Consider the following 24,115-nt stretch of genomic DNA (forward strand, 5'->3'; position numbering starts at 1 on the left):
CGCGTATGCACCCGTTCGTTCAGCGCAAAGAATAATACTCAGTTTGAGGCACGTGTCATTTGGACTGCTATCAGGCGGTTAAAAACACAACTAATTCACTGCCTTGACTGTTCGCACAATGAAACTGCTCGGTCAGGGAGAGGTGCATTCCGACAAGGAACCGCATGTGAACCCGTCCATTCAGCGCAAAGAAAGCAACTCAGTGTGGATTACGTCTCATTAGAACTGCTTTACTTAAAGAAACGGTCGAACTCATTGCGCTAGTCGCATGACTGAGCTGGCTGTGCAAAGGAAGGAGAAAAAGCAAAGACGGAAAACGAGCTCTTGCAACGAGGTTCAAAAGATTGAAAGCATGAGAAGGACATCAGACTTTTTTTCCATTGACACACGGCCGGTAACAAAGCAGGGGAGAAATAGCAGCCATCAATGCAGGAGAGCGCGAACTGGAGCATCATCAAAAGCTATTTAGATGCAGCGCAGGTCGTTAAGACCGCAGTGTGTATGAGTCAAAATGGCCCGGCATCGCATCACGGGAAAACTTTATCCCCAGGAACCGCAGCCTAAAAACGACGCCTCCGTGTCCAAACGGCCTAATTACACCAATGAAAACTCATTTTTCTGTAAGATTAGCCGTCCCCGCAGAACAGCAACGCCTTTCTTGAAGGATGAGCTAACAACTTTCATCCCTCACGGTAGAGTTTTGTCAGGAGGTTGCAAGATTTACTTACAGCAAGTGTCGTAGAGGCCTGAAGGCATCTTATCTTGTCTAACCAGACAGAAAATGAAACTTTTTTTCTAGGATTCTACAGATTTGTCAAACCACCACAGCCACTCAAAACGTGTGTGCTTCTTTATCTCAAAAGCACGGTCTGTCCGTCGAAAACATCTCAGATCTGGACAGGAATTAAAGTGAGATAAATAAAAATAAAAAATCCCACACTTGGACATATAACAGAAATCAAGATCCTGACTGCTTCTTGTGTGAGGAACGATTTTGCTGATAATTATTTTCAACTGGAAAGATTGTCTCTGGCGTCGAATAAATTCATTCATAAAAACATGTCCAACACGGTACAACTCAACTCAACTCAAATTTATTAATCCATATGGAAATTATGTTGTAACAATACTCATTTCCAATCAAAAGAATGCATACTAAACACAGTCTCACTAACGCAAACAGTCATCCGTCAAGTCAAGTCTGCCAACTCACAACTCACTCACACAACAACAGCAACAGCAATACAATTTAACAAAAACCATAATTCCAATAACAAAAAGACGTCCAAGAGTCCACCTCCACATCCACGCACACACAAGGTTTACAAAGCACCACATGTCGACTAGAACACCGCACATTTGGGCTACGGTAATACAGTTACTAAAAATACATACTTTACAGATAACCCAGCAACAGAGTACAGTAATAATTATGACAGAGAAACATGATAGAGGCCTCTAACATGTGATTGGTTGAAAGCATGGATAGCTCTGGGAACAAAAGAATTGCGGAAACGTGACGTTCTAGCAACCATAGCCCTCAGTCTACCACTCCTGTCAATGCGTCGAGAGTCAAATTCAGGTTTCAGTGGGTGTGTCTCGTCAGCCAAAATTGAGGTCAGTCGGTCAGTCAGTCGTCTCTGGCAAACTGATTCAATGGTCTCTTGTTTCCTGCCTACAACAGATCCAGCCTTCTTGACTAGCTTTTCTAGCCTGTCACTATCCTGTTTACTAAGGTTACCCCCCCAGCACACACATGCATATGTCAACACGCTACCAACAGTGGACAGATAGAACATTTGCAGGATGTCATTACGAACAGAGAACGATCTAAGCTTCCTTAGACAGTACATGCGCGTGTGCGCTTTCTTCAAGATTTGGTCAGTGTTGGCATGCCAAGACAGCTTGTTGTCGATCACTACACCTAGGTAGCGATAGCTTTCAACCTGCTCGACTTCAACACCAGCTATCACGATAGGCTTGTGTGCTACCTTTTTTCTTCTAGTGTCAAAAATCATTTCTTTAGTTTTTCCTGTGTTCAAGTCCAGGTAATTCTCGTCGCACCAGTCCACAAACCTGCTAACTTCTTGTCTGTAGTGTGTGTCATTGTCGTCAGTAATCTGTCCTGTAAGTCCAGTATCGTCAGCAAATTTGTCGATGAAGCACGACCCGTGAGAACTCCTGCAGTCAGCAGTATACAGGGAGAACAGAAAAGGTGACAATACTGTTCCCTGCGGAGCTCCTGTGTTGGTATTCAGTACACTAGATAGCGCGGTCTGCGGAGCACCGGTGTTTGTGTTCGGGCCATTAGATGGTACTGTACCAGCCCTAACAAACTGGGGTCGGTTGGTCAGATAGTCTGTGACCCACAATACAGTTGGAACGCTAATTTTCATCTTCAGTAGCTTTTCAGCAAGAAGGTGAGGCTGTATCGTATTGAACGCGCTAGAAAAGTCAAAAAACATCAGTCTAACACATGCTCCAGGTTTATCCAGATGAGAATAGATACTGTGCAACACATGTAAAACGGCATCCTCAACACTTCTACCCTTTCTATATGCAAACTGCCACGGATCCATAAACTCCGCGGTAAGCACCTGAAGCTTCACTAATACTAGTCGCTCAAGAACCTTCATGACAGCAGAAGTCAATGCTACAGGTCGCAGGTCGTTCATCACTTTGACCGGGGTTTTCTTTGGAACTGGGACGATGCAAGATGTTTTCCAAAGGGATGGGATTTTTGACTGTGACAGAGACATGTTGAAAATCACAGTGAGAATTGAGCAAAGCTGCTCAGCACAAAAATGTAGGACTTTTGGTGTAATACCATCCGGGCCTGCTGCCTTCTTAGCATTAGACTTCTTGAGCTGTTTCACAACATCCTCCTCAGTCACAGACATGATTTCGCCCTGCTCATTCATAGGAGTGTTCACGAGTCGATCGGTCAGTTCAGTCCTGGTCTGGCTGAAATCATGCCTGTCAAACCGTTTGTAAAACGCATTGAGATCGTTCACATCATAGTCACTTGGAACAGAGCCACCCTTGCCACTACCCTTCTTACCCGTGTACCCACTCATCATCTTCATACCCTCCCACACCCTCTTCATATTGTTGTCCTTGAAATTTTCTTCTATTTTCTCTTTATATTGTCTCTTCCCTTCCTGTATCACAGTATTCAGTTTCTTCTGTATGTTCTTTCGTTTTTCTTTGTCCTGAAAGTTCATTTTCTTCTCATTTATGACAGCCTTGATGTCCTTAGTAATCCATGGTTTATTGTTCGCGTACACCTTCACAGTCTTTTTTGGGATGGCCACTTCCTCACAAAACGAAATATAATCCGTTACAACATCGGTGAGTTCATCAATATCAGCAGACGTTTCAGTGAACACACTCCAGTCAGTACAATCCAAAGCTCCCCTCAGAGCATCAGTCGCGTCATCAGACCACACACACACTGTCTTCTTAACACGGTACAGAGAACACCGATGCTAGTGATGTGTGGTATGTGTCCAACACGGTACAGAGAACACCGATGCTAGTGATGTGTGGTATGTGTCCAACTAGAGGAAGACTAGTGTCTTATCTCAGATAAGTTTGTCAGATCTGTGATGGGGAGTCGAATTTTTTCTTTCTTTATTTGTTGTTTAACGTCGTTTTCAACCACGAAGGTTATATCGCGACGGGGAAAGGGGGGAGATGGGATAGAGCCACTTGTCAATTGTTTCTTGTTCACAAAAGCACTAATCAAAAATTTGCTCCAGGGGCTTGCAACGTAGTACAATATATGACCTTACTGGGAGAATGCAAGTTTCCAGTACAAAGGACTTAACATTTCTTACATACTGCTTGACTAAAATCTTTACAAAAATTGACTATATTCTATACAAGAAACACTTAACAAGGGTAAAAGGAGAAACATAATCCGTTAGTCGCCTCTTACGACATGCTGGGGAGCATCGGGTAAATTCTTCCCCCTAACCCGCGGGGGGTGGGTAAATTCTTCCCCCTAACCCGCGGGGGGACCAGGGAGGGGTAAATTCGTCCCCCTAACCCGCGGGGGGTGGGTAAATCCTTCCCCCTAACCCGCGGGGGGTGGGTAAATTCTTCCCCCTAACCCGCGGGGGGGCCAGGGAGGGGTAAATCCTTCCCCCTAACCCGCGGGGGGTGGGTAAATCCTTCCCCCTAACCCGCGGGGGGTGGGTAAATTCTTCCCCCTAACCCGCGGGGGGGGCCAGGGAGGGGTAAATCCTTCCCCCTAACCCGCGGGGGGTGGGTAAATCCTTCCCCCTAACCCGCGGGGGGTGGGTAAATTCTTCCCCCTAACCCGCGGGGGGACCAGGGAGGGGTAAATCTTCCCCCCTAACCCGCGGGGGGTGGGTAAATCCTTCCCCCTAACCCGCGGGGGGTGGGTAAATTCTTCCCCCTAACCCGCGGGGGGTGGGTAAATTCTTCCCCCTAACCCGCGGGGGGACCAGGGAGGGGTAAATCCTTCCCCCTAACCCGCGGGGGGTGGGTAAATCCTTCCCCCTAACCCGCGGGGGGTGGGTAAATTCTTCCCCCTAACCCGCGGGGGGGGCCAGGGAGGGGTAAATCCTTCCCCCTAATATAACCCGCGGGGGGGCCAGGGAGGAGTAAATCCTTCCCCCTAACCCGCGGGGGGTGGGTAAATCCTTCCCCCTAACCCGCGGGGGGTGGGTAAATTCTTCCCCCTAACCCGCAGGGGGACCAGGGAGGGGTAAATCCTTCCCCCTAACCCGCGGGGGGTGGGAGTCGAATTTATTGACACGGGAAAACTGTGCCCAAAAAATATTCTTGAAGAGTCGCTGCTGATTTTCTTATGGATGGGCAAACATAATCTTTTTGAAAGACCCAAACCTAGACCAAGCACACTTATCTTGTGATGGTAAACCTTGTATATATAGTACAGGGTATCATCAAATATAGACTGAGAACACGCCAAGCATACCTTGTATTGTTGGTGGCAAATGTTGTGTATAGTGCAGGACACCATCAAAAGTATCAACAGAGACCACGCCAAACCGGACAACAATGGATAATAAACAATCATCAATATAAAGATAATGAATGTCGTATCTGTGTCAAATTCGTTTTTGTCCTGGAAAAATTGGCTTATGTTTAGGAGGCAGTAAACATAGATTTCTGTCTCCGTTCTCGTTGGATTCTGACATAGACGGTGTCGATGTTCAGCTTCCCTGGCATCAGCTTTCGTCGTCTGGACTAAGGTCGTTATAAGTACCAATCTTGATTTGCACAAACAGACATATCGCCTTTCCTGACACTGTTAATGATTTAAAATGCGTTTGATGCGATGCACCCGAGTCGTGTTTTATACAGAGTAGTATTGATGATCCGTTCGTAAATAATGTTGACCACAAAGCATTCAAATAGTAGTCTGTCCTTCTCTCTCTCTCTCTCTCTCTCTCTCTCTCTCTCTCTCTCTCTCTCTCTCTCTCTCTCTCTCTCTCTCTCTCTCTCTCTCTCTCTCTCTCTCTCTCCTCTCTCTCTCTCTCTCTGTCTCTCTCTGTCTCTCTCTGTCTCTGTCTCTGTCTCTCCCTCACTCTCCCCCCTCTCTCTCGCTCTCTCGCTCTAACTCTCTCGCTTTCTCTCTCTCTCTCTTTCACTCACTCTTTCTCTCTCTCTCTCTCTCTCTCCCTTTCACTCACTCACTCACTCTCTCTCTCTCTCCCTTTCACTCACTCTCTCTCTCTCTCCTTTTCACTCTCTCTCTCTCTCTCTCTCTCTCTCTCCCTTTCACTCTCTCTCTCTCTCTCTCTCTCTCTCTCTCTCTCTCTCTCTCTCCCTCCCTTTCACTCACTCACTCACTCTCTCTCTCTCTCTCTCTCTCTCTCTCTCTCTGTCTCACTGTCTCTCTCTGTCTCTCTCTGTCACTCTGTCTCTGTCTCTCCCTCACTCTCCCCCCTCTCTCTCTCTCTCTCCCTCTCACCCACTCTCTCTCTTTCTCTCTCTCTCTCTTTCACTCACTCTTTCTCTCTCTCTCTCCCTTTCACTCACTCACTCACTCTCTCTCTCTCCCTTTCACTCACTCTCTCTCTCTCCCTCCCTTTCACTCACTCTCTCTCTCTCTCTCCCTTTCACTCACTCTCTCTCTCTCTCTCTCTCCCTTTCACCCACTCTCTCTCTCTCTCTCTCTCTCTCTCCCTTTCACTCACTCACTCTCTCTCTCTCTCTCTCTCTCTCTCTCTCTCTCTCTCTCTCTCTCTCTCTCTCTCCCTCCCTTTCACTCACTCTCTCTCGTGGCTGTCTCCCCCCGTCCAGACTTTCCCCACTTCTTCGTATTACATCTCTCACAACAGCTCCGGTTCTCACAACAAATTGAGTCTAATGATCCGATCAACCTTCCCTTAATGTGTCTCATTTGAATCATCCCCTGTTGGACAGCTTGGGGAGTGGAACTTGAAATCGGGAATGTTTCGGGGACTGCAAATGGGGGAGCATTTCACCGAACCAATGATCCGATCGTCTGAATGTATTGTATGGCTACATCTCACCGCTTCCCTACACACGTCTGCAGAGCCGGTGAAAGCAAATCCAGAGTAGCAGGCAGCGATATGGAATCACGGCAGCCTCAAGGAATATCTCTGCCAAACTTGCGCTTTGTGAACGACTAGCAGGGCACGGATGAGGTCGTCTTACCCGAAGGCGTCGATTCATCATCGCAGACAGTTGCGACAGATGATCCAACACCCGACCCCCCACCCCCCACCCCCCACACACACATACACAATCCCACCTCTCCCTCCCTCCCTCTGCGAGTTTGGATAGAAATCCATACCCATCAATGCTTGACCTACAAATCCCTGCAACAGACGATCTCTCTACTCCAATTAACACCCCTCCACTTCTCTCCCTCAATCCGAGGAGAGTACAGCTAAAGTGCTGTTCACATGAGCCGAGTTACAACCAACTTTCAAACACCTTTTGAGCGATTTTTGTCAGAACAAAGTTGGTTGAAAATCGCTGCCCATGTGGACAGCGCAAAACGGTCAGGTCCGAAAACTTGTATCATCTAGGCATCAGAAGCATTATATCATTTTAAAGTAAGCCAATGTAAACTCGCGCCTTGAAAATCGGGGAAGAATCGCTGATAAATTGCTCCTTCGTTGACCAGCGCACAACAGGCGGCCCGGTTAGCTTGTCAGTGATACTAGGGTTGCGGGTTCGAATCCGGGCCGGAACGGACACGGGTCAACTCTATGTGCAGACCCCGAGACTATAGCCATGTCCCACCCTCGTGTCACCCCATGTAAAAGACCTCGGTCATTCTGCCATAAGTGCAGATAGCTGATACCACCTAAATTGGCATACACTTGTGTATCTCATCTAAAGTCGGGGTAAAACCCGGGGACATGCCCCTAATGGCTTTGCCGTAAGGGCGTAAAACTTGAATTTCTCCTAGCGCACAACTGAGTTTTCCAGTGACTACTGTTTAATGGCGCACTTCTTGACGTTTTGGGTTCAGCAAATTCTGCGCATCTTCTAGTCGACAAAAGCTCGTTGTACATTATTCGGTCATGTGAACAGTCCTTAAGAATGCCATTAATTTGGCGAATGAGACTTTGCGAAGTCCTCTTCACAAAGCTGGCTACACGAAGCGTTGGTGCTGTATTTTTGCGAAAACGGCTTCGCGAAGTCGACGTCGGGCTAAATAAAGAACGGCCTTTAAAGACTGAGTTCGTAGTACACTCTGCTCAATCCTGCTCCAGGAAGGACTGAGGATTCAGGTCCCCCCCCCCCCCACCCCCACCCCCTGCTGTGTTGGATAAAACGAAGATGAGGCGACAGGGAAGTGAGGATGCGACAAGCAGACACACACTCCATTTGGTGGCTAAAAGGAAAACAAGGCTTAACGGGGAGAGACATGGGCTTAACGGATGCTCTCCAATAAATACGCGTCTGGACTGAAGATCTTGTCTGGCGCTTGCTGCACTAGGGTGACCCGATCAGGTCTTGTTGATGATTTTTCTTCTTATTCTGCGTTCATGGGATGAAACTCACAGCGACGAACAATCGTGTGTCTTGTATGACTAGGTTTTTACGTCCATGGCCGTTTTAAACCGCCATTTAGGCTGCAATACTCTAATTTCGGGGGAAAGTTGATGCAACGACCACGATCGCCTGGGGAATAGCAATATATGTCTCAGACTGGATCACTTATCATCGTTTGGAGTTCTGTACTGAGGCATGAACACTTCTAGTGCCAGTACGTAAGCCTACAAACGGACACAGACGCAATAGATAGATAGATAGATAGACGTAACATTATTTTATCAACAACAAAATCGACGGAGTGCACGGTGCATCTCTCTCTCTCTCTCTCTCTCTCTCTCTCTCTCTCTCTCTCTCTCTCTCTCTCTCTCTCCCACTCTCTCTCTCTCCCACTCTCTCACTCTCTCTCTCTCTCCCTCTCTCTCTCTCTCCCACTCTCTCTCTCTCCCACTCTCTCTCCCTCTCTCCACCTCTCTCCCCCTCTCTCTCTCTCTTTCTCTCTCTATCTCTCTCACACTCTCTCTCTCCCACTCTTTCTCTCCCTCTCTCTCCTCTCTTTCTCTCTCTCTCTCTCTCTCTCTCTCTCTCTCTCTCTCTCTCTCTCTCTCTCTCTCTCTCTCTCTTTAAAGTTTAAAAGTGGTTTTTTTTAAAGTGTTCATAACCACTTTATGTTTTAACATTTAGACCTGCTTGTTTTTCCCTTGATAATATTACAGCAAATATTATTTTGTGCATTTTACATTAAACATACCCATTTGTATCCTATTGCTCACATTGACAGAGGAGTTATGCTCCTTTGTGACTTGCTAAAATGCGCAAACGTCCATATAATGCATTTGATTTATTTGATGTTGTTCATGACCACACAAGTATATGCTCGCCATGCATCCCCCTCAGTCCTCATCATCATCGTCATCTTCATCATCATCGTCGTCGTGGGGTTTTCTTCTTCGCTTAGTGTGTGTGTTCGTCTCAAGGACATATAGTAAGAAAGGGCCCAGCCTAAAATATGCATCATTGTTAGATGTACAGTTCAGTACAAATCAGTGCTCCCCGCCTCTCTCTCCTTTTTTCTCTCTTTCTCTCTTTCTCTCTTTCTCTCTCTCTCTCTCTCTCTCTCTCTCTCTCTCTCTCTCTCTCTCTCTCTCTCTCACTCTCTCTCTCTTCTCTTCTCTCTCTCTCTCTCTCTCTCTCTCTCTCTCTCTCTCTCTCTCTCTCTCACTCCACCCCCCTTCGTCCTTCTCCATCGCCCTTCAATCAACCCCGCACACCTCCTCCCCTCCCCCCAACACTTAACCCCAAAATTCAAGAAAACACAATCAACAAAAGCAGAACAAGTCGCGTAAGGCGAAAATGCAACATTTAGTCAAGCTGTCGAACTCACAGAATGAAACTGAACGCAATGCAATTTTTCAGCAAGACCGTATACTCGTAGCATCGTAAGTCCACCGCTCGTGGCAAAGGCAGTGAAATTGACAAGAAGAGCGGGGTAGTAGTTGCGCTGAGAAGGATAGCACGCTTTTCTGTACCTCTCTTCGTTTTAACTTTCTGAGCGTGTTTTTAATCCAAACATATCATATCTATATGTTTTTGGAATCAGGAACCGACAAGGAATAAGATGAAAGTGTTTTAAAATTGATTTCGAAAATTTAATTTTGATCATAATTTTTATATTTTTAATTTTCAGAGCTTGTTTTTAATCCAAATATAACATATTTATATGTTTTTGGAATCAGAAAATGATGAAGAATAAGATGAACGTAAATTTGGATCGTTTTATAAAAAAAATATTTTTTTTACAATTTTCAGATTTTTAATGACCAAAGTCATCAATTAATTTTTAAGCCACCAAGCTGAAATGCAATACCGAAGTCCGGCCTTCGTCGAAGATTGCTTGGCCAAAATTTCAATCAATTTGATTGAAAATTGAGGGTGGGACAGTGCCGCCTCAACTTTTACAAAAAGCCGGATATGACGTCATCAAAGGTATTTATCGAAAAAACGAAAACATTTTCCGGGGATATCATTCCCCGGAACTCTCATGTCAAATTTCATAAAGATCGGTCCAGTAGTTTGGTCTAAATCGCTCTCCACACACACACACGCACAGACAGACAGACACAAACACACACACACACACACACACACACACACACACACACACACACACACACACACATACACCACGACCCTCGTCTCGATTCCCCCTCTATGTTAAAACATTTAGTCAAAACTTGACTAAATGTAAAAAAAAAAAAGAACACAAAAAGACGAGAGAAAAAAAAATCTAGAACGAAGATGAAAATCGTCAAGTTTCAATCAAATCCCAGTCAAACTTGCTCGCCCCCTCTCTAATCAACACACGTTACGACGGAATCTGCAGAGAGTTGAGAGCGCGAGTATCTGCCCGGATAACACTTGCTGAGAAATCTCTCTATCCCAGGGTGAATAATTAAAGACCCCGAGCCCTCGATGGCAGATTGTCTTGGAACGGGCAGGAAAAGCAATGGAAGACATGGAAATGAGGTGCATGGAAAAAAGAGGATCTGTTTGATAGTTGTTGTTGTTGTTGTTGTTGTGTAGTTTTTATTGTGTGTGTGTTTGTGTGTGTGTGTGTGTGTGTGTGTCTGTGTGTGCGTGCGTGCGTGCGTGTGTGCGTGATTGCGTGTCTGTGGGTGTGCGCGGTGTGCGTGTGTATTTGTTTGTGTGCGTGCGAGAGCATGCGTGCGTGCGTCCGTGTGTGTGCGCGCGCGCGAGCGCACAACGGATATCAAAAGGCTCGTGTATGTCTCTGCGCGCGCATGCTCAAAAACAACATTGGCGCAGTACGCTTTCGCGAATTTCGATGTTTTCATGAGTCACATTCTGTAATAACACCCCCATATTTGATGACCTCGGTCTCGCGGCATCGTAAGCAAACTTCCAAGAGGACGTATTTTACTGACAGCAAGATCAAAAGGCCCCAACTTCACCGTAAAAACCCTCGGTCAGACCCCCATTGCTCAGTACGGACGGCAGACGTGTTGTCTGTGCCCGTGACATAGGTCCAAGCAAACACGGAACAAGGTGGACAGAAAGAGGGCCTCCTCGGAGGTCTCTATCTTCTCTGAGGATCCCTGCAGTCAGATATGTAAACCGTGCAAGTCAGGACATTCAAACCTGACCCTAAAGAAAACGCTGTAAAAGGGAAAGAAAATCAAACAGGTTGGAAAAGTTGTAAAAGCGAAAAGGGAAAGCCAGCACGATGGAAAAGTCGCAAAAACGAAAAAGGAAAAGCAAGCAGGATGAAAATGAAGTTCTTATCTCGGCAAGCCGCTTCCAACAGCTATCAACTCGGCCCTAGATCGAACTCGTGCCATTTGACGGAAAGCGGATTTTGTAACTGCACGCCGATAGCTAAGCCCTGGATGTAAGACGGACAGGCAGAGACGTGCACACAATGATTGAAAACCTCTGACATCACTCCGCCACCAAGACTCACGTGCTCCCAGTCTAAACAGGCGCAGCTGCACTATCGCCTTTTTTGTCCTCTGCGCATGCGCCCCTTTGTGGCCTTTCTTCCGGTCGCCCTTTTGTTTCTCTCCACCATCTCTTTCTTCTTCTTTTTCTTCTTCTTTTGTCGGTGTCTTGTACTTTGGGAAAGATAACAAGTGTCTCCTCGAGCCTGCACTGGTTTTTTTAACAGGAAGCGAGAAAGAAAGGGCAGTTATAAGAATAATTCTCACAAGCCAAAGGATTTCAGGTCGGGAGAGATGTATGCTAATTGCTGGAGCATGCCGGGAAAAAAGCAGCGATATAGAAACTCCCCGGAGCCCTCAAGACGCGCTGGTCGTGATGTCCTCATTAGCTTAACTCCTCTTGTTTGCTTTCTTTCTGTTCTTCTTTATGTCTTTCTGCCTGCAGTACATTTTGGATTTAATGATGAAAACTTGCATTAGGGCAAAGATGCACATAAATTCAAAGAGAGAGAACTCGAACTCGAACTCGAACTCGAAAACTTTATTACCGAGGGATGATAGCATTAGGTCCATATGGTCCTTTCTTACAGCTAGTCCCTACTATAATACACACATGAAACGAAGAACAAGTATGAAGAATAAAAAAAGAAATCAAATAAAACACAATCATGTAGCGAAAAGTATAACAAAACACACACACAAAATTCAAAAGTGTGCTTATTAATGGAAGCATACTATACACTTTCTCTTTCACGCATCCTCACACACACTCGCACAAATTGTACACCGACTTAGTCGTTAGAGAGGTGCTTTCGGAGCTGTCTTCTAAAAGAAGATAATGACAGACATGACTTGATATTTACAGGTAGTGAATTCCAAAGGAACGCACCAGAATAAGAAAAACTAGTTTTAAACAAATCGATGCGGGGCCTTGACAAGGCAAGGTTATTTCGAGTGTTTGAATAATATGACGGAGATGATTTGAAGAGTTGTATAAGATATGTTGGGGCGTCCTGATAGACGACTTTATACATAAATGAACATTTATTATACAAAAGCTGCTTCTTTAAGCTTAACATCCCAATACTTTTCATCTTTTCCTTTGTAGAAAGAGATGGACTGGGCAGAACTAGTTTAGCAGCTCTTCGCTGGAGCGAGTTCAGCTTCTTCAAGTGAACTTCACTACACCCGTCCCATACTATGGAAGCATAATCAATATGGGGTTTTATGTGGGCATTGTAAAATAGTTTTCTTGTGTCTAGATTAATAATGCTTTGTAACTTTGACAAAAGAAACAGGTTTTTAGCAATTCTTTTGCAGATTCCATTGATGTGAGTCTGCCATTTGAGATTATTATCAACAGTAAGTCCCAGTAAACGGTGCTCAGCTACTTGCTCAATGGAGTGCTCATTTAGGGACAGACTCAGAGTCATTTCTGAAAGTTGATGTTTTTGGCGAGTGCTGATTATCATAGACTTTGTTTTAACTGGATTAATAAGCATACGGTTTGCAGAACACCACTCAGAAACATCGTTTAGGCTCTGTTGCAATTTGTCTTGAATTTGTGCAGGGCTTTTCCCTGTTGCATGTAAGGTAGTGTCATCTGCTAAAATATGACACTCAACAGATTCAGACTGTAGGTACAAGGGCAAATCATTTATATACATGCAAAATAATACAGGTCCCAAAACAGACCCCTGTGGCACTCCACATTTCACAGTGCCCAGAGTACGTATCGTGTACGTATACAGATTGAACCCTCTCTCTAAGATAAGAGTAAACAAGTCGCGTAAGGCGAAATTACAACATTTAGTCAAGCTGTCGAACTAACAGAATGAAACTGAACTCACTGCATTTTTACAGCAAGAGCGTATACTCGTAGCATCGTCAGTCCACCGCTCGATGCAAAGGCAGTGAAATTGACAAGAAGAGCGGGGTAGTAGTTGCGCTGGGAAGGATAGTGCTCACGCTTTTCTTTATCTCTATTCTTTTTAACTTTCTGAGCGTGTTTTTAATCCAAACATATCACATCTATATGTTTTTTTGGAATCAGGAACCCACAAGGAATAAGATGAAATTGTTTTTAAATCGATTTCGGAAATTTTATTTTAATAATAATTTTTATATTTTTAATTTTCAGAGCTTGTTTTTAATCCAAATATAACATATTTATATGTTTTTGGAATCAGAAAATGATGAAGAATAAGATGAACGTAAATTTGGATCGTTTTATAAAACCTTTTCTTTTTTTTTACAATTTTCAGATGTTTAATGACCAAAGTCATTGATTAATTTTTAAGCCACCAAGCTGAAATGCAATACCGAAGTCCGGCCGTCGTCGAAGATTGCTTGGCCAAAATTGCAATTAATTTGTTAATGGATGCGTACCATGAATCAGTTAATCTGGCAAGGGCAGTATTACATGAATGTTGAGAGCGAAAACCAGACTAAAGTTGATGCAAGAGATTGTGGTCCTCCAAATAAGTAACCAGATGTTTCTGAACATGCCTTTCAAGAGGCTTAGATAATACAGATAACAAAGATATAGGTCTAAAATCATTTAAGTCTTGAGAAAATTTTTTCTTTGGCAGAAGCCTGACCTGTAAGCATGAATTCAGACTATCAGTCACTCCTCCGCCCCCCATTTTTACATTTAGTCAAGTTTTGACTAAATGTTTTAACGTAGAGGGGGGAATCGAGACGAGGGTCGTGGTGTATGTGCGTGCGTGCGTGCGTGCGTGCGTGTGTGTGTGTGTGTGTGTGTGTGTGTGTGTGTCTGTGTGTGTGTGTCTGTGTGTGTGTGTAGAGCGATTCAGACTAAACTACTGGACCGATCTTTCTGAAATTTGACATGAGAGTTCCTGGGTATGAAATCCCCGAACGTTTTTTTCATTTTTTTGATATATGTCTTTGATGACGTCATATCCGGCTTTTCGTGAAAGTTGAGGCGGCACTGTCACGCCCTCATTTTTCAACCAAATTGGTTGAAATTTTGGTCAAGTAATCTTCGACGAAGCCCGGACTTTGGTATTGCATTTCAGCTTGGTGGCTTAAAAATTAATTAATGACTTTGGTCATTAAAAATCTGAAAATTGTAAAAAAAAATAAAAATTTATAAAACGATCCAAATTTACGTTCATCTTATTCTCCCTCATTTTCTGATTCCAAAAACATATAAATATGTTATATTTGGATTAAAAACAAGCTCTGGAAATTAAATATATAAAAATTATTATCAAAATTAAATTGTCGAAATCAATTTAAAAACACTTTCATCTTATTCCTTGTCGGTTCCTGATTCCAAAAACATATAGATATGATATGTTTGGATTAAAAACACGCTCAGAAAGTTAAAACAAAGAGAGGTACAGAAAAGCGTGCTATCCTTCTTAGCGCAACTACTACCCCGCTCTTCTTGTCAATTTCACTGCCTTTGCCATGAGCGGTGGACTGACGATGCTACGAGTATACGGTCTTGCTGAAAAATGGCATTGCGTTCAGTTTCATTCTGTGAGTTCGACAGCTACTTGACTAAATGTTGTATTTTCGCCTTACGCGACTTGTTTTTTGTTTACCTATACCAAAACTCCCGTCACCGCCCCTCATGCTCATTTTGCCCAGCTTCCCTCTTCCCAACCTTCCACCTACTTAACCCCCCCCCCCCCCCTTTCAGCCCCTCCATACTTTGTGTCCTTTTCGTCCAATTCCCTCCTTCTCCGACACAAAGACACTTCCAGCATTGAGTTTGGGTAGAAGTGAGAAATGTATAGCTAGACACGAACCCGTGACACACATTCTTTTTACCATTATCTCCGGTGTCTGGCATGGGGATCTTCTGCTGGGAGATGTCCCCGTCTTCAGCATAATCCCTGGCGTAAACTTGGCTGCCGTCTGTCCAGAGTAGATACTACGCAATACCGTACTGTCAGTTCGTTTGTCTGCTGAGACGTCTATGCTTGGCGCTGGTGGACAATATTCACTTTTTTGGCCAAAAACGCCAGTTTTGGCCAAAAAAGACAAAGATTTGGCAAAAAACCCCACTTATTTGGCCAAATAAAATAGATTTGGCTATAACTTTTTTTTTTGCCAAAAGTTTCTATGTAAAAGTTTTGGCCAAAACTGTTTTTGTTAGCTAAAACGGGAGATTTGGCCAAACTTCTGCCATATAAAGATTTGGCCAAAAAAAGATTTGGCCAAACAAAAAAGATTTGGCCAAATCTTCACCTTTTTGGCCAAATCTTTTTTGTTTGGCCAAATCTTTTTTTGGCCAAATCTTTTGTATTTGCTGGCGCTGGTGGACAATATTCACTTTTTTGGCCAAATCTTTTTTTGGCCAAAACTTTGCTTTTTTTGCCAAAATTTTGCTTTTTTGGCCTAAAATATACGTTTTTGGCCAAAAACGTGTGTTTTGGGCCAAAAAAGTGAATATTGTCCACCAGCGCCAAGCAGCTTGGCGCTGGTGGACAATATTCAATTTTTTGGCCAAAAAAGCACTTTTTGGGCCAAAACTGGCGTTTTTGGCCAAAACTGACGTTTTTGGCCAAAACCATACTTTTGTGGCCAAAACTTTGCTTTTTTGGCCAAAACTGGCGTTTTTGACCAAGGGGGCGGGGGTGGCGACACTGCGCTTTATTCTCACTCTGTGCGAGCCGCTTCTCATTACGTCACACCACATTATCACCTCCTGGCTTGGGGGGGGGGGGGGACGGGGGGGGGGGGGTGTGTGGCGACACTGCGCTTTATTCTCACTCTGTGCGAGCCGCTTCTCATTACGTCACACCACATTATCACCTCCTGGCTTGGGGGGGCGGGGGTGGGGAGGGGCGACACTGCGCTTTATTCTCACTCTGTGCAAGCCGCTTCCCATTACGTCACACCACATTATCACCTCCTGGCATGGGGGGGGGGGGGGGCGACACTCCGCTTTATTCTCACTCTGTGCAAGCCGCTTCTCATTACGTCACACCACATTATCACCTCCTGGCATGGGGGGGGGGGGGGGGGGGGGCGACACTGCCCTTTGTTCTTACTCTGTGTGAGCCGCTTCTCATTACGTCACACCACATTATCACCTCCTGCCTAGGGGAGGGGGGGGGGGCGACATTGCGCTTTATTCTCACTCTGTGCAAGCGGTTTCTCATTACGTCACACCACATTATCACCTCCTGGCTAGGGGGGGGGGGGGGGGGCGACACTGCGCTTTATTCTCACTCTGTGTGAGCCGCTTCTCATTACGTCACACCACATTATCACCTCCTGGCTAGGGGGGGGGGGGGGGGGGGGGGGGGGCGACACTGCGCTTTATTCTCACTCTGTTTTGGCCGCTTCTCATTACGTCACACCACATTATCACCTCCTGGTTAGGGGGGGGGGGGGGGCGACACTGCGCTTTGTTCTTACTCTGTGCGAGCCGCTTCTCATTACGTCACACCACATTATCACCTCCTGGCTTGGGGGGGGGGGGGGGGGGCGACACTGCGCTTTATTCTTACTCTGTGCGAGCCGCTTCTCATTACGTCACACTACATTATTACCACCTGGCTTGGGGGGGGGGGGGGGGGGAGCGACACTGCGCTTTATTCTCACTCTGCGTGAGCCGCTGCCTGATGTGTTGGAATAGAGTCCCTCATGCAACTCGTCGTGCTGGAGCAGAAAGAATCTTCTTTTTTTTTCTTTCTTTTTTTTGGTTGACTGCTGCTAAACTTGACAAATCCAGACAGAGCATGTCGGGGGCAGTGAAGCAGACGGACCTTTAAAACCAGAGTCACTGACCGCTCTTTCTATTCAATCAATCAATCAATCAATGAGGCTTATATCGCGCATATTCCGTGGGTACAGTTCTAGGCGCTCTGCAGTGATGCCGTGTGAGACGAAATTTTATACGGCCAGTAGATTGCAGCCATGTCGGCGCATATTTACCTTTCACGGCCTTATTCCAAGTCACACGGGTATGGTAGACAATTATTAACTGTGCCTAAGCAATTTTGCCAGGAAAGACCCTTTTGTCAATCGTGGGATCTTTAACGTGCACACCCAATGTAGTATACACGGGGGGTATTTCGGACACCGAAGAGAGTCTGCACACAAAGTTGACTCTGTGAAATAAATTTCCGCCGAACCTGGGATCGAACTCGCGCTGACAGCGGCCAACTGAATACAAATCCAGCGCGCTACCAACTGAGCTATATCCGCCCGACTATTCACTGGCCTGCACACGTTATATCGTTCATTTTCAACTGATCGTATTATGTTTACAAATGAAGAAGAAAGAAAAAAAAGAAACAAAAATAGTCCATCCCTAATTACATCACTCAGCTTCTGCATTTCTTCTTTTTTTAAGACGCCAATTCTTCGCGGGCTGTTTTAGCAGAGTGCAGCAGAGTTCCATCGTTTAAAACTGAATTATATAGAAACTCATTTCTCCCATCTACTACACAACTCTGGAATTATTTACCAGACTATATAAAACTTAGTGATTCCCTAAGTGAATTTAAGCACTTTTTGTCAAAAAACGATTTAAGTCCGCCGTGTTATTTTTATTCTGGAGATCGCATGTCACAAATAATTCACTGTAAGCTCAGGTTATATATAAGTGATCTCAATAACGATCTAGTGAGACGTCACGTTGCTACAGATGTATCTTGTGACTGTGAATTCCCGTCCGAATCCGTACAACACTTCATATTCGATTGTCCAAATTATCGCGAAGCACGTCAAGAAACTATACATACCCTCCCTAATCACACAATTCACCTCCCCCACCTTTTAAACGGAGACAGACAGTATTCTTTAGATTTAAACAGGAAAAATGTTTCCACCGTACACTCGTTCATTGAACGTTCAGGCCGCTTTGGTTAAGTCAGAATATATGCTCTACAAGCCGAACAACAACTTTAACTTCTGCACATCTCCTACCCATCCCTCTTCTTTTATTCATCTTCTTTCCCTCCTTCCTTCCTTTACTGTCTTTCTTTATAATCATTATGCAACGTTCATTACGTTATTAATAGATTTGGTTTGTTGAGACAAATTTTTCAGCCGTTACCGCCTTATGTTGTACTGTCATGCAGGAACACCACTATAAGCTTCTAGCTTGTTGCCGTTTCTGTGAACTTTGTATACATGTCATGATTGTAACCTTTGTTAAAATAAACTTATGTTTAAACCAGAGTGCAGCATTCAATCAAACTGATCTGAAACGTTCGGACCAAACACTATACTGGCACCATAACTCATAAGCAGACGTCATTTTTCTTTTTTTTGGAAAAAGCTGGTACGAAATGTTTTAACTGGAACGTGATAGCTCTAGGCTGGTCGTTGAAACGAAAACAATATATTGACAGTTTAATCAAATGTTCGTGTTCTCGCGAATAGTAAATCAGGAGAGCTATCAGGAATACATTGCCACCAAGGAGAGCATCTGGCCAAGCTGAATGCATGTTACTGACAGGGGTCACGCAGGTCAGAAAGGATTGACATTCAAATGAGGGGAATGAAAAAGAGTGACTGAGAATCAGCTGCATCAGGAAGAGGAAGTAAAGGCGGCGAAGGATGAGGATGAGAAGATTACAACAACAACAGCAACAACAACAACAACAACAACAGCAACAGGAACAACAGCAACAGCAACAACAACAACAACAACAACAACAACAACAACAACAGCAACAACAGCAACAGCAACAACAACAACAGCAACAGCAACAACAACAACAACCATTGTTTGTTTGTTTGTTTATTTGTTGCTTAACGTCCAGCCGACTACGCAGAGCCATATCAGGACGAGGAAGGGGGGGATGAAGGGGGCCACTTGTCAAGCGATTCCTGTTTACAAATGCACTAACCCATTACTTGTGTCCCAGCAGGCTTTAGTAAAACTAAATTAATACCTACTGGAAGATTACCAGTTTCCAGTATGTTAAAATAGGCTTAACCTACCTACTGCTGGACTTACATCAGAACACTAACAGATTAAACTATACATGAATCGCGAGACAAGCGGCAAGAGAAGAGATTTTTGGAAAAAATACAGGTGAATGAGCAAGAAGGCAGAAAAAAAGAAAAGAATTCATGAAGAAAAAGAGAGCATGACAGGAAAGAGGAACCAAAAATCTACCTAACAGCAAACTAGAAAGCTCCTGCGGTTCCAAAAACAGGAGGGGCCTTTAATTTCATAACCGCAGTGCCCCACTGCGGGAACAACAACCATCCCCACCACGACAACAACAACAACAGCAGCAACAACAACAACCACCACCACCTCGACAACGACGACAACAACAACAACACCACCACCACCTACAACAACAACAACAACGACAACGACGCCAACAACATTAACAACAACAACAACAACAACAACAACAACAACAACAACAACAACAACAACAACAACAACCCGCCACAAGAAGTAGAATATCTGAGAAGATATTTAACTCGACGGTGGCGAGAACGACTATTTCAGTAATTGAATGAGGAAGAGAAGAAATAAAGAATGAAGTACTTTAACAAACGAACGACGAGGAAAAGGCAAACCGCTCAATTGGGCCATCAATTGACGAAACAGCGTCTCTATTTCCCGGGACCCCAGCCCTTGACGCGGTTGCATGTCAGCACAGAAAACGGTAAGCCAATAATTCTGACAAAACAGGGATTCTGCCACCCAGGCGTGAAAGCAAACCTGTCGTGAAACGTTCCATTGATAGTCTCACAGCGCTTGATTGACACAAGGGGGGAACGCGATCTGCCTCCTCCCGGCGTTAAAGCCCCACTACGCCTCGTGAAAACTGTTCGCCTAACTACCTCAGATCTGGCCAGGCTGTAACATGGGACAAGATCATCTCTCCAATTCGTCGCAAATGAAAAATCTACACCCTGACAGCTTGCTGTGGTGAGTTGGATTATTCTGATGAAGTAATTTTCCCCAAAGGAACCAGTGTCTTTTACGAAATCAATTATTAAAAAAACAAAAAATAACACTGTGCCCAGAAAGGATGTTCAATGTTGGGTATGTAACCAATCTGGAGGGATGGTCCTATTCCGTGTTAAAGGCTGGCCAGGTCTGAGACGGTGAGACGAACTGTGTTAAAGGCTGGCCAGGGCTGAGACGGTGAGACGAACTGTGTTAAAGGCTGGCCAGGTCTGAGACGGTGAGACGAACTGTGTTAAAGGCTGGCCAGGTCTGAGACGGTGAGACGAACTGTGTTAAAGGCTGGCCAGGTCTGAGACGGTGAGACGAACTGTGTTAAAGGCTGGCCAGGTCTGAGACGGTGAGACGAACTGTGTTAAAGGCTGGCCAGGTCTGAGACGGTGAGACGAACTGTGTTAAAGGCTGGCCAGGTCTGAGACGGTGAGACGAACTATTTTCACGAGGCGGAGCGGGCCTTTTTCCAAATCATTTATTACAAAAATACCACTGAGCACAGAAAACATCCGGGAGGTTTTTGGTATGTGATCAAGTGGAGGGATTATTTATTCCAAAGACTGGCCAGGTCTGAGACGATGAGACGAACTGTTTTCACGAGGCAGACTGTGCCTTTAAAGGCCGCTTCACACTGCACGCTCCACGATGCCCGAAGCGACGCGACACTGTCACTCGCCCTCGTCAGGAAATGGCTTTAATTTACCCGGGTGTGAACAGTAATTAAAGTTCGGGCCCGGCTCCGTGTGTGGAACCCAGGTTGCATGCCATCCTGAAAAACGCTGCCTGCCATGCGAAAACAGCGGGAAGTGGCGAGAAAGAATGGAGCCTGGGCTGATCGAATGGATGTCTTGCCCGACAAAAGCGAGGATTAGATTGAGAATTGCTTCACTCGCCCCAAGAGTTAGCCAGCCCAGGGCTGCCAGGCTTCCGGCACGAATGCACTAAGTGGCGCACAATAGCGCACGCGAAGGCAGAAAGTGCGACCCATTGCCGCATTATTAGCACAAACACAAGAAAAGACACATGTCCGTGTACGATTTCCTTCACTCCAGTGGAGGTCACAATTTGCGAGAAGAGGAGTGCCGAACGGACAAGCACAGAGAGAAACTTCGCAACAAGAATTGCAAGAAAAATAAGACGATGTCAACGTCGACGACCACGACGACCGAGGAGAAGAAGAAGAACAAGAAGAACAAGAAGAAGAAGAAATATTTTACTCTTGGAAGGGAAAGAACTGCGTTAGGTCACGCTGGCTCTGTGCACGAGATAAGCCTATTTGCTATCGGGGAACCTACACGTCTGCTACCATTGAAAGCGGTCCATACCACGTTACACTACTTGTCGACGCGATATCAGGCCTGCTGAAAGCGGTCCATACCACGTTACACTACTTGTCGACGCGAAACCAGGCCTGCTGAAAGCGGTCCATACCACGTTACACTACTTGTCGACGCGAAACCAGGCCTGCTGAAAGCGGTCCATACCACATTACACTACTTGTCGATGCAATACCAGGCCTGCTGAAAGCGGTCCATACCACGTTACACTACTTGTCGACGCGAAACCAGGCCTGCTGAAAGCGGTCCATACCACGTTACACTACTTGTCGACGCGAAACCAGGCCTGCTGAAAGCGGTCCATACCACGTTACACTACTTGTCGACGCGAAACCAGGCCTGCTGAAAGCGGTCCATACCACGTTACACTACTTGTCGACGCGAAACCAGGCCTGCTGAAAGCGGTCCATACCACGTTACACTACTTGTCGACGCGAAACCAGGCCTGCTGAAAGCGGTCCATACCACGTAACACTACTTGTCGACGCGAAACCAGGCCTGCTGAAAGCGGTCCATACCATGTTACACTACTTGTCGACGCGAAACCAGGCCTGCTGAAAGCGGTCCATACCATGTTACACTACTTGTCGACGCGAAACCAGGCCTGCTGAAAGCGGTCCATACCACGTTACACTACTTGTCGAGGCGAAACCAGGCCTGCTGAAAGTGGTCCATACCACGTTACACTACTTGTCGACACGAAACCAGGCCTGCTGAAAGCGGTCCATACCACGTTACACTACTTGTCGACGCGATACCAGGCCTGCTGAAAGCGGTCCATACCACGTTACACTACTTGTCGACGCAATACCAGGCCTGCTGAAAGTGGTCCATACCACGTTACACTACTTGTCGACACGAAACCAGGCCTGCTGAAAGCGGTCCATACCACGTTACACTACTTGTCGACGTGCAACCAGGCCTGCTGAAAGCGGTCCATACCACGTTACACTACTTGTCGACGCGATACCAGGCCTGCTAAAAGCGGTCCATACCACGTTACACTACTTGTCGACGCGATACCAGGCCTGCTGAAAGCGGTCCATACCACGTTACACTACTTGTCGACGCGATACCAGGCCTGCTGAAAGCGGTCCATACCACGTTACACTACTTGTCGACGCAATACCAGGCCTGCTGAAAGCGGTCCATACCACGTTACACTACTTGTCGACGCGATACCAGGCCTGCTGAAAGCGGTCCATACCACGTGACACTACTTGTCGACGCGGAACAAGGCCTGCTGAAAGCCCTCATCCTGCACGTTATAAAGCTTCTCAGGAAGGAAGAAATGTGTGTGGTGTGGTATGGGTGAAGAACAAGAAGAAGAACAAGAACAAGAAGAACAAGAACAAAAACAAGAAGAACAAGAACAAGAAGAACAAAAACAAGAAGAAGAAGAACAACAACAACAACAAGAACGAGAACTAAGAAGAATAAAAGCAGGAAGAACAAGAACAAGAACACGAAGAACCAGAAGAGCAAGAAGAAGAACAACAAGGAGAACCAGAAGAACCAGAAGGACAAGAACACGAAGAAGAGCAAGAAGAACAAGAAGAACAAGAAGTAATATCTGACTTAATTGTTTTCGATCAATGCCTACCGGGACAATGTACGTCATTTTACACTTTCATCTACCATAAAGCAAAACAGCACATGAATCAAAACAATGACTAAAGAGGGGGGGAGGGGGGCGAAGAAAGAGCAGAAGGGCTGCAACAAAACAACACAACACAAAAGCAAACAGGCCCAAAATAAAACTATTTAGGTGATGAACAATAAGATTCGAAGTAGGGAAAAAGTAACAACAATTAAGGCAAGTGCAATCAGAACAAAACACCTCCGGCGATGAGAGGATAGAAACAGAGAAACCAATATTCTAAAAAGGACAGAAACAGAGAATACAACAGAACACGAATACAATTTTTGGCTCACGTAAGTGTAGCCTATGCGATGCTAACTTTTGTCTGTCTGTGCGTGCGTGCGTGCGTGCGTGCGTATGTATGTATGTATGTATGTTTATCCTACATACGTGAGAGAGACACCCGTGAGATAATAATCGTTCAAATCACACGTGTGTATATCATGTAAATGAGGTCAACCGGAAGGTCATGCTATGTAAATGGAAAATTTCCTAGATAAATTTTCATTTAATTAATATACTTACCCGAATCACATTAGCATTGAGTCACCTGAGATGCTTATCACTGAAAAACGCTTACCCGGCTAAAATTTTTAAAGGGAAGCAACCCATCACCAAAACGAAAGTGAAAGTAGCTTTGGTAATGGGCCAGCACACTGGGAGTTACCTCCCATACGGGAGTGTGCCACGTCACTTCCTCTAGGAACACGTGCCTATCTCATACGGT

This window comes from Littorina saxatilis, linkage group LG6, assembly GCF_037325665.1.
Source record: "Littorina saxatilis isolate snail1 linkage group LG6, US_GU_Lsax_2.0, whole genome shotgun sequence".
Classification (NCBI taxonomy): domain Eukaryota; kingdom Metazoa; phylum Mollusca; class Gastropoda; order Littorinimorpha; family Littorinidae; genus Littorina; species Littorina saxatilis.